Here is a 12,221-nt window from a genome sequence, read left to right on the forward strand (position 1 = left end):
TGTGAGTAGGAATAAGCCGTCATAATCAGAGGTCAGAGCTGTTAGCCTTTCAAAGCTCTAAGTATTACTCGACCTGTTCCCATGTGTTGTAGTCAGACGGAACATCAGCGTCGTATCTTTACCAATATCATCTTTCTTGTTTGCTGCCGTGTTTTTGCTTTCGAGTACATGGCAGAGATAAAGAGGTTTTTTTAATTAATTAATTATTTTTTTTCCTTTTTCTCCTGAAAGCCCCCCGGTACATAGTTGTATATTCTTTGTTGTGGGTCCTTCTAGTTGTGGCATGTGGGACGCCGCCTCAGCGTGGTTTGATGAGCAGTGCCATGTCCGTGCCCAGGATTCGAACCAACGAAACACTGGGCCGCCTGCAGTGGAGCGCGCAAACTTAACCACTCGGCCACGGGGCCAGCCCCAAGAGGTTTTGATGATTAGTGTACATCCTGGAATAGGACACATTTCACACTGACTCATTGATGAAAAGCATACCTAGATTATGTGCAGCAATCCAGGGAAAGGAGAGCATAGATCACTGCATTCCACATAGGATTCCCCAGAGGATTTGTGCAGAAAAATTTAAAAATTAATTGGAAATGACTAAAAGTTAAATTGTTTAGTGTTACTTCAAAGTACTTGTGGTTAAAAGTAGGCGAGTTTTCTAAAAGTCCCAGGTACTCTTCTGTTTTAGCAGAAAGGTGCTTTTTACACTTATTATACTGTAAAAGGATCTAGGTAGTTGAGCAAGTCCTTTTTCCCATTTCTTTGGAAAAAAGTCTTTGAATCAGATGATAGTTTTGGCTCCAAAGGATCTGTATAATTCCAAAAATCATCTAGTATGAATTATAATAAAATGCCAAAGTGTATTACCAATAGCAGAGGAAGTTTCTGAGACCCTTAAATGACTATTATCAATAATCTGAGACTACCTGTATTGCCTGAATCTATCTGATGTAGCATATCTCCATGTAGCAATTCCAGCTAATAAATTGTATTTCTACTTTCAGTTTCTATGAAGTCACCCAAAACTATGCAAATTTTAAAATATATACGTCCTTCTAATGATTGTGGGAATATGAAACAAAATGATTATCCATTTGATTAATCCTTACTGCAGGTGAGAGGATAAAATGTATTTTATAAAATAGTTGGTTAAATGTCCCTATTCCTTGGCATACATGTTTAGATGTTGAATTATAATTTTTATGATGTGTCAGAGCCAACATTTTCCTATAGAAATAAAACTCAAGATTTAATATTGGGCAACAGTGGGAAAATGAGATTTAGTATGAAAATATTTGCTTTATGTAAACCTTTTTATGAATGCAGCTAATGCATAAGTGAAGTCAAGCTGTAAAAACAATTAGCTGGTAAAATGCCAAGTAAATTTTTTATATTCTACTGAGTACCTGTTAACTACACATTATTGTTATCATTAAACTATATGCAAATATACAGCTAACTAGATTCACTTAGATTTGGGTAAAAAAGATAAAATACTAGAAGTATGCAGAAAGTATAATTACTGTTTGCATCTCCAAACAAAGCACATTAATCTTTCTGCAATACCGCTGATGTAATGTCTCCATGTTACTTTTGGGAGTATTTGAAGTGGGCAGGCATCCAAGGTTGATAGTTAATTCTGATCAGCAAAGGCACTGGAGTAGATGTCTGGTTTGGACGTTGTAGCAAAGCAAACAATTTCTAAAGCTCTTGGAAGATTCCAGTGCAAACACAATCATCCATTTCAATCTCTTATTCTAGACATTACAAAATTTATTTATCCAAAAAGGATGTGAAATCCCTTCTAAAAAATATTATCTGATAGGTTTTTTTTTTTAATTTAAACTTCTGAAAGCATATACTTTTTGGTTTAAGATAACAAGGAAACAGAAGCATTTAAAATATTTCCTAGAACCAGTTTCAGGGACCATTTTGTTGCTGGAAAGGACTTGAGAGATTCTCTACACTAATGGTTTTCAAAGAACTCAGACAACCCTTAACCAAAGATGATCTGTTGATGGAAGTGAATAATGAGAATCTTGTTACAACTCAAAGAAAAAATAAGCCATATTTTCCATAATTTTCTTAAACTTAGGCATTGGCTGTTAGACTACTAGCATGCTGTATTTAGTAAATACATATTAAAACTTAAAGTTGTACTTCTTTAAAACACATTACCAATGTTTTTGAAGTGCATTTTGGACTTCAAAAGCGCACACACACACATATATCTATTTGAAAATTGTCCCTAGGTAAATACACAGATATACCATGATATTTTGTGAAAAATACAGTAATTTCCTCCTGGTTTTCCACTTGAGTAAGGTCAAGAAGTTGGTACAGACAAAATCTTTCCTATTACTTATGAGTCTTAGAGAGAGTAAGTCCTCTTAACCAAAGTTGTTATGGATCTAGTAGTTGGAACTTAAATCCAGTTGATCTTAGCGTAAATCTAAGATCTTTTCCTCTATCCACACACTCTCAGTGTTTATTTACTCCAAGTTTATAAAAAGTTTTTGGCAAACATTTTTAATTGTATTCCTTAAAATGTTAAGTAATCTTCATTGCATTCAAGATAAAAAGCTTTTAGCAGATTAATTAAACAGGTAACCTAGAGAATGCACAGACTCTTAACTAAGGCAGAGTGCCTAAAACTGCATATCTCAAAGTGTGTTTCGTAGAATACACATGCTAGTTCTCTAAAAACGGTGTTTCATTACCAAAATATTTAAGAAACACTGTCTAGTGTATTTCCCGCTTTAAGGCATTATGGTGCAAACAACATAAAGCTTATAAGAAGGCAGTTCGTTAACCTTATATCTATCTTACCAGTATGTATCCAACATGAGAAGTTAGAAAAGGAACAACAAAATAAGTCTGAGGAAGGAAAATGAATGCAGAAATAGATTAATTAGAAACCAGAAGAAGAATAGGAAAAACTTGTGGAATCCAATATCTTAGGAAGAACCAGTAAAATATATATATAAATATGTAATCTAATCAAGGTAAGCAAATGTGAGTTTAAAGCACAAATGTGCACAATATAGTCTCATAATGGGGGGAAGACTACAGGTGCACAGGGAATGAAAATTCTCACAAAGGGCTACTTTGTTCAACTTAGGAAATACATAAAATTGTTTCACTATTAGAAAATATGTTAATAAAATTCACCTTATTAAGAGATAAAAAATTAAAATTGTTAAATATACACTGATGCTAAGAAGACATTAAAAAATTGATTCTTTTTGAAAACTTAATAGGTTGTAATTGAGTACTTCTTGAACATTATAAAATATATACTCTATGGATGCACACACATAAAGTCTTCTCCCCACTCACACACCCATCCCATCTCAGCCCAATCCAATAGCCAGCATTAATCTTAATGAAGATACACTAGCCGCATTCCCATTAAAGTAAGAAACAAGACAAGAATGTCCGTTAGTTGCTATTTAGTATTCTTTTGGAGGTATGGACCAATACAGTTAGAGAAAATAAAAGGAATAAAATGTAGAAAGAAATAGGAAAAATTGTCACTTTTTTTTCCCAGCAGATATGATTATCTGGAAAATTGCAAGAGAATCAACTAAAAACCTATGAAAGGCAGCAAGAGAATTCAATAAGGGAGATGAGTACAATGTTAATATTCAGGAATCAAAAGCCTTCATATATTCACAAACGTGGGAAGGGAAGAAGACACGTGTAAGGGGGTGCTTCTCAATCTTTGGCATGCATAAAAGTCATGAGGCTGTTTACTGGTAGGGAGATTCCTGGACACCACCCCAACAGTCCTATTCAGTCAGCCCTGAATCTGCATTTTAACAGGTATTCCTAGACCCCACCAAGAGAACTCTGATGGGCTCTGTGTGGGGCGTCTGAGAAATGCTGCCCTCGGGAACTCGCATTCTGGCAGCACCCTGCCTCATTTCTGCTCACTTTCACAGTGCTGTCTGTGGTGCCAGTCATCTACCCATCTTAGACGACGTGCGGCAGGACGCGGAAGGACACAGTGACAGAAGCCTCTGGAATGAGTCGAGTCCCCATAGGTTGCTCTGCCAGAGACCCTTAACAATTACCAAGTGGAAACACTTCCAGCACTGCTCTGCTGGTCAGCCACCACACGGGACACATGCATTGCTGTTCCTGCTCCATGCTGTCTGTCCAGCGGGAGGGCAGCGGGTAGGGCGACGTCCTCTGTGATCTGTGCTTTGGAAAAACGTTGAGCAAGAAGCTCCAGGATGGGTGCACCCTTCACTAACCTGCCAGATCTGGTGGGGCTGTATTTCACTGGAGTTTATCACTCATTCACAGTCCTGTAGTCCGTTACTTCCTGTGTTCTCTTGCACCTCCCAGTTTGAATGGTCACTCATGCTTGGCGAAACTGTAACTGGTTAAGTCCAGCTCCTCTGACTCTGCGCTGACACCCAGGAAGCTACAGAAGAACAACTGTGCTGACTAGTTCCATCTTGGAATAGTGACCACAATCCTTAAGTGGACTTTCAGCGCTGCCTGCAATCCTACTGTATTCTCCTAGTCAATTCAGTGTCCTCTTTTCAGAGATGACTTGCCTAGGCTATGCAGGGGCCCGCCAGCTGCTTTCTTCTTGCCTGTCTTTGGGCAAACAGCAGCGAGAGACTTTGAAGTCATAAGTCAGATTATGTCACTCCCCTACTTAAAAACCTTCCAGTGGCTCCCAGCACGTGTGAGATTAAGTTCTGATTTGCTGCCTGGCTACTTCTCAGACCTAATTTCCTACCACTCACCCCTTGACTGACTGCTTTCCAGGTATGAGCAAACTGGCTGTTTCAATGCCAATTGAAATGCCCAATGTGTTACCTCCCCAGGGCTTTTGTACTTCCTGTTCCATTTTCTTGGAATACTTTTCCCTCCAGGCATTCCCGTGCCTAGCATTTTTACTCCGTCACCTCTTTAGGCATTTGAGTCACCTCCTAAAGGAGCCCTTATTACTCTGTTCCCTTACTCTGCTTTATTTTTCTTCCTAGCCTCAGTTGATGTTCTTCCTAGTTGATATTATTTTATTAATTGATTGTTTGATTGTCTCCTGAGGGTGGTCCACCATCCCTTGGGACTAAAACAGTCCCTGACATGAATTACACCCTTAATAAATATTTTTTGAACTAATAATTTAGTTTACATATCTGCCTGGCAATCAAACAAGGGCAGGAAGAAAACCAGGTCATTAATTTCCCAGAGTGCAAAGGGAGGGCTGCCTCTTATTCCCTCCCCTTCAATTTGGTAGGCTTATTTCTGGGAGTCTGCCAAGAATGTAAATAGGAGTAGGTGAGATCACCTAGGAAGACTGTCTTATCTATGAGAAACAGAAGATTGAACCCTAGGGAACATCAACATTGTTTGAAAAGATTGTTTTTTATTGAGGTATAATTCACATAACATAAAATTTACCTTTTTAACCATTTTAAAATGTTCACTTCTGTGGCTTTTATTACATTCACAGTGATGTGCAACCGTCACCAATATCTAATTCCAGAACATTTCATCTCCCCCAAAAGAAACCCCATACTCATTAACAGTTACTCCCCATTCCCCTTTCCAGCCTCTGGCATATGAGCCATAAGAGTAAAGAATTTGTACCATGTCGCTGACACTAGCACCACAATAGGACTATTGTTTAATCTCATCTGCTTTCTGTCTCTATGGATTTGCCCATTCTGAACATTTCTTCTAAATGGAGTCATACAATATGTAGTGTAGCCTTTTGTGTCTAGCTTTCACTTAGCATAATATTTCCAAAGTTCATCCACATTATAGCATGTGTCAGTACTTCATTCCTTTGTATGGCTTGATTCATCAGTTAATGGCCCTCCGGGTTATTTCCTCTTTTGGTCTAGTATGAATAATGCTGCTATGAACATTTGTGTACACGTTTTTGTTTTAACACCTGTTTTAGTATCTCTTAGGTTTATATATCTAGGAGTGGAATTGATGGGTCAAATGGTAACTCTATGTTTAACCACCAAACTTTTTTCCGTGGTGACTGCACCATTTTACATTTCCACCAGAGTGTACGAAGGTTCCAATTTCTCTACATCCTTGTCAACACTTGTTTTCTGTTTTTGTTAGTTTGACTCTAGCCATCGTAATGGGTGTGAAGTGGTATCTCATTGTGGTTTTAATTTGCAGTTCCCTAATGGGAACATCAACATTTAAGCATGGACTCCGGAAAGGTGGGTTAAGAGAGGAGACAAAGACTATGAGAAACTAGTAGGACTGCAGTCAAGTGGGTCTCCTGGACTTATAGTGCCCCCAGCATTCTCTTTGGTAACCCATGTGACCATTGGCCTACAGAGATCTTCAACATCTGCCAGATCTCTTGTATCTAGTTTGACTTAAATTGCTTGATGTTCCAAGTCTGACATGACTTCTCCAAAAGCTTATAGGTAGTACTTCTGCATTTTATAATGCTTATTTATGCAGTTCATTCAGAGGCAGCATAGTGTAGAGATGAAGTCTCTTGAGTGAGACTGCCTGGGTTAAGTATTGTGGCCTTGGGCAAGTTAGTTATCATCTCTATTCCTCATTTCCTTATATGTAAAATGATGTTGGGTTGCTATGGTGACTGAATGAGATTAGTCTTTAAAGTGCTTGGAATAGTGCCTGGCACATAGTGAGGGCTTTGTATGTTTTTTCTGTAATCACGGTAATGGTGATGGTGGTGATGATGATGATGATTTATCTAGATAACCATATAGGACAAGGGCGAAAATAGGTTGATGCTGGATCCAAGTGTGGAATTGAGGGATTGTGTGTTTACAAAATGGGCTCTTTGATGACATGCTCTGCTTTCCATAGTCCTATTGTGGTACTAGTGTCAGCAACACAGTATAATTGTTTACTCTTACGGTTCATATTCTATATTCCAGAAGTCATTCCACTTAGATTTATATTTTGAACACAGATTTACCTTTACTTGTTTGGGCAGGGATAGACTTGCTACAATTAAATATTTTCTTCTGTTTATACTTCAGTACAACCATATTATTTTTTAAAACTGGAAATTATGAAAGGAAAACATCATTTATAATTCCATCACTTCAAGACACCCTATCCCAGCTTTTGGTGCATATCTTTCTGTATTTTTCTTTAGATATTTTAAACATAATTACCGTAATTCTACAAATAGAATATAACATTTTTACACCTCTTTTAAAGCTTATTTTCAGCTGCTCTGTGAATCTTTCCTAATAGGTCCTAATTTTTGAAATTCTTCAACACTTAACATTCAGATCCCATAAAAGATACATTTTCAGAATTTATAGATGTGAATAGAGAAAGAACCGTCTCCTATCTAGACATTTTATATACATACAAGCTTGAAAATGTGCCAAGGACTATTTTATAGCTTTATGATAAAACATATTATTTTTCGTAGCAAGAAAAAGGATACTTAGCAGTGCCAAAAAGTGTACAGAGTCAAAATAATCAACATGTCATTTGAATTCTAAGTTTTGGCCTTTAGGGTTTTTTAAACATAGATTCTGCAAATATTTTACAGATAAGTAAACTGAGATAGAAAGATTAAGTGACATTTCTGTTTTCAGTCAATGTTAGAAATAAACACAGAAATCCAAAGCCTCTCCTTATTAGATCAGAAGATAACGTATTCATATATTTTAAGACATAAACCTGTAGAGGAGATATGAACGCTTAAGCTGTGCTGAGATTTATGGATAATGCTATCAAATAAAATGAGGCAATCACTTTTCAATTTTTAAAAGTTCTGATGTTATTTGGAATGTGTCTTTCTCTCCTTGTAAAAATGATGCTTAGGAAAGTGGAGATGTTGGAGAATAAGGCAGTCGTGGAATGGTAGGTGGCACCTGTGGATTTCAGTTGTTTAGAAAGATAACACAAAGTGAGTCCATGAAGAGGGCATTAATGAAGTGACTTTGGGGGGATGGCGAGGACATATGATATAGAAAATTGTTATAAACAACAGTCAAATGTAAGAAAAAGAATAGGAATACTTGTATAAGAATGTAAAATCTTCCCTTGGCGCAAAAAACCCCACAAAACTGTATAAGGATTGTCAGGTATTAATTCAAAGGAAGCAAATATACATTCTTTACGTATTTTTGTATTGACTTGTGATGTCTTGAAGACAGACCAGAGGTAAAGACTTTTTGGGGATCTAAAGAGAGGGAAGCTTTTTAAAATTTTTATTTGAAATTTTATTTGTTTGTGTCCTTTTTGTAAGATTTCCAGCAGACAGAGGGCAAAGGCATGGGGAACAGAAGGGCTTACGAGCAACCTTTATAAAATTTAGATTGTTAGGCAGTGTGGCACATGGCACCCATTATTCTGACTTTTCGCTCCTGATGGGTCACTCAGTTGTGTCTATTTTTGATCCTGCTTGGCTTGACGTACTGTAAAAACATAGAATTTCATCATAGGGTTCTGTGTATTTCAGCAGCTATTCAGTAAAACCCCTCTGAAGTCTATCAGTGGACCTTGGGTTTAGAAAGGACCTTTGCATTAGGTTCTCTGGCCTGCTAAAGACATAGCCAGTTTAATAAACAAATATGAACCAAAACAGAAGAGAATAAAGCAGATTTTCAGGAGACTACTTAAGAGTTTCCTGAGCTCTGAAGTTAGGCTGACTTGAGTTTGACTCCCAGCCACTCTTTTGGGGAGATTTGTTACCATGGGGACGTCAGTCTCACCAGGGTGCTGTGAGGATTAAATGAGAAAGAAATGCAAGAAACCTAACCCTGGTGCTACAAGGAATGTATGTGGTCCTTTGCTTGCATGGATTTGAAAGTAATTGTCCAGTCTCATAAGCCGTATTGTAGGATGTGGTAATATCATGGAGCAGTGGCTCTCAGACTTCAGTGTGCCAAGTCTCACCAGGGAAACTTGTGAAGTGAAGGTTCTTGTTCCATCCCCAGAGACTGAGTCAGTGATCAGGGTTGGAGCACAGGAATCTGCTTTTTTAACAAGAACTAAAGATGATTCTGATAAAAGTGGGATCACACTTTGCAGAATACACTTTGGAGGCTGTGGGTAGACATCATTTGACCCTGGAGCTTTAATAGCTTGGACGGGTGAGTTTTCATGGCTCATCTTTTAACAGTAATCACTATGGGGATCTAAGCGTTGACCACAAAATTATAATTGAGAAAAATCATTCAAGAATGGCAATGCAAGATTAGGTAAATAGATACTAATTTGTAAAAATGTGTACATCACTTATTATAGGTACTTTACCAAAAATGAGCTTCATGTGTGAAGTGAATAAAAATAGAAAAATGAGCTTCATGTTTAAAGTAAATAAAAATAGAAAGAGGAACTCCATTAAATAGAACGTCAACCTTTAAAGTTAGTAAACTTTGAGTGTTTTTTTACCAAATGAAATAAACTTTTCGAGAACAGGACCTAACATACCAAAAAACATTCTGTATCATCTTTCTTATAATTTAATCTGGGTGCTGTTAATGAGATTGCTCTGGTTAGTCTTAATTGTCATGATGATGTGAGGAGATGTGATATATAAGGTATTCAAACCACGGGGGGTAGATATTTAGGAATCATTGTTAAGTAAGAAGATGGAGTGAAACTGGAATGAAACGAGTCAGGCGTCCGGTCTTGGTATTTCCTGTTGTTAGTGCTAGAATGTTCTATTTTTTAATGTTCAGAATACGACATACCCAATTTTCCCTCTGATATTTATACAATATAATTTATGTATACATATGTATCCACATGCACACACATACACATACATAGAGCCATATTTGATGACTAAAAAGGAAGAGACCCCAAGGGCTCTTTAGTGTGCAATTAATATTTTGGTCAGAAAATCAGCAGATTGTTTCAGTATGGTTATGTGTTATGACATCATATTCCAGTAAAGTTATAATGAACAGAAATTTTGTTTGTCTCTGTGGCCAACCGAAATGAGTTTTGTAATTGTCAGCAGGCCTTGGTGATTATGGTGGCGCCCACTCCCTCTACTGTAGTTAAAGGTCTGTTAGCATTCCAGTTGTGGACCTCCACTTTCAGAAGTCTATAATTAATTGTAAACATTTGCTCTATGGTGAAAGCTTGCCATATAAGATCTCAGTGCAGGAATAAATTTGTGATTTCAGGTTGTCTGTCTTAAAGTTTTATAGTGGAACCAGTTAAAAATATGCGTAAAAGTTCTGTGGAGGTGGGAAAACTGAATTTTGTGGACACAAAGTGAAGATAACCTGCATTTATCATATTGGTCTATCAAAATTCCTGCATTAAAGGGATCTAAAATTAAATAGGTAATAGGAAATTGTGCACTTCAGTACACAAGTTATTGTAATCAAAGAGCAAAAAAGATTGTGGTTTCTAATGCTTTTTAATCTTTGCATGTTAAAAATAGTCCTTTACAATAAGTGATTTTTTTCTTCTTTTAACTTTTTTATGTTTGCCAATTAAAAATGAGAGCATATGACATATAATAAAAACACTTTTAAAATACTTTATCTTAAAACAAATTAATAGAAAACTGTGGGCCAAGAAAATTGACCTTAAGAATTTGAAACAGTGATTTTTTTTGTTTTTCATAGCCTGGATTTCTCCACTACGTTTGACACTGTTGATTATGCCTTTCCCTGGCGTTGTGTTGTAATTTCTTTTCTGCCTCTGACCCTCTTTCATCTCCTTCACTGCTGTCTATTATTTCCCCTGCCTTTTGATCATGGGCATTAATCAGCTCCTAGCCTTGGGCTCTCTTTTTTGGTTCCTTTACACTTGCCCTTTCCAGGTGCTTATCCACTCACATGGTTTCAGTTACTGCCGCCTAAATCTGCATCTTCAGTCTCGATGTACATTTCCAGTCCCTCACCTTCAGGAAACCTTCACTGATTAGTGCTGTCTGCCTGGTGAATTCTTATACGATGGATTCTGTCCAGTTTATCTCAGGTTGGATATAGAACACTGCCACTTGGCTGTCCACTAATCATCTAATACTTACTGGGACCTCGATTAGACTGCTCTTTGCTTGGAAATAGACATTTTTTTGACCCTGGAGTGATTTTTAACTTAATTTTTTAGTGTTACAGTTATGGATCCGCCACTCCATCAAAATCAATCCCACTAGTTTTGCTAAATTGTCCAATTCAATGGTCGTATTTCTCAGTCATCCTTTTACTTGACCTGAGAGTAGCATTTGACACAGTCGCCCCCTCTCTCCTCCTAGATAGACTTTTTCCCATTTGGCTTTTAGGAAGGACACCATGCTTGCCTGGTTTTCCTCCTTTCACTCCCTCCCACTGAGTTATCACTGTCTTGTGGCTTTGAATTCCATTTCTATATATTGATGATTCACACATTTTATCTCCATGTTAGACCTCTTTGCTGGAGTCCAGACTCATAAATCTGTCTGTCCATTTGACATCTCCACTTGGGTGTCTACCAGGCTGAATAATTTAACATCTCCAAACCAGGGCTGCTGATATCTACCCCCAGTAAACTCATTTCTTTTGCAGTCTTCATCAGCTCAGTATATGGGCACTCCATTTTCCAGTTGCTGAGGTTAGAAACCTGGGGTCATCCTTGACTCCTCTCTCATATTCCATAGGTTGTCCTTGGGTAAGCCCATCATCTCTACTTTTGAAATTCATCCAGAATCCAACTACTTCTCATCTCTTCCACTGCTACAACCCTGGTTCAGGCCACTGTTACCTTTCCCCTGTAATATTGCTGTCACCTCCTAAGAGATCTCCTTGCTTTGATCATCATTCCTGTGTAGTCTGTTCTCAACATAATAGTCAGATGATCCTTCCAAAATGTCAGTCCGATCATGTCACTTTTCTGCTCACAACTTTCTAATGCCTGGCCATTTCACTAGGGAAAAGTCAGATCCTTCCAGTGATTTCTAAGGAAGGCCCTATGGAGTCTGGCCACCTCTCCTCTCATCTCTTACCTCTCCTTCCCTCACTCCCTCAATTCTAACCAGATGGGCATCTTCCGAATTACTTGACCACGCTCGGCACACTGCTGCCTCAGGGCTTTGCACTCAAGTGTTTTCTCTGCCTCAAGTGCACTGTTGCAGATATCTGTGTGGTTTCCTCCCGCACTTGTTTCAGGTCTCTACACAGCTGTCGTCTTCTCAGTGAGACCCTCCCTGGCACCCTGTCTAAAACCTAGCTCCCTGACACTTCTGAACCTTTCCTTCATCTATTTAAATAGATATTCTACATATTTATCTTTTT

The 12,221-nt window shown here is 37.8% G+C and overlaps 1 protein-coding gene across 50 annotated transcripts in view; it reads left to right on the plus strand.

Moving 5' to 3' along the window:
- STAU2 (staufen double-stranded RNA binding protein 2) overlaps positions 1-12,221 on the plus strand; it is a 298,560-nt gene that overhangs the window by 93,998 nt on the left and 192,341 nt on the right. The window lies entirely within an intron of this gene.

Source organism: Equus przewalskii, chromosome 8 (genome assembly GCF_037783145.1).
Source record: "Equus przewalskii isolate Varuska chromosome 8, EquPr2, whole genome shotgun sequence".
NCBI lineage: Eukaryota > Metazoa > Chordata > Mammalia > Perissodactyla > Equidae > Equus > Equus przewalskii.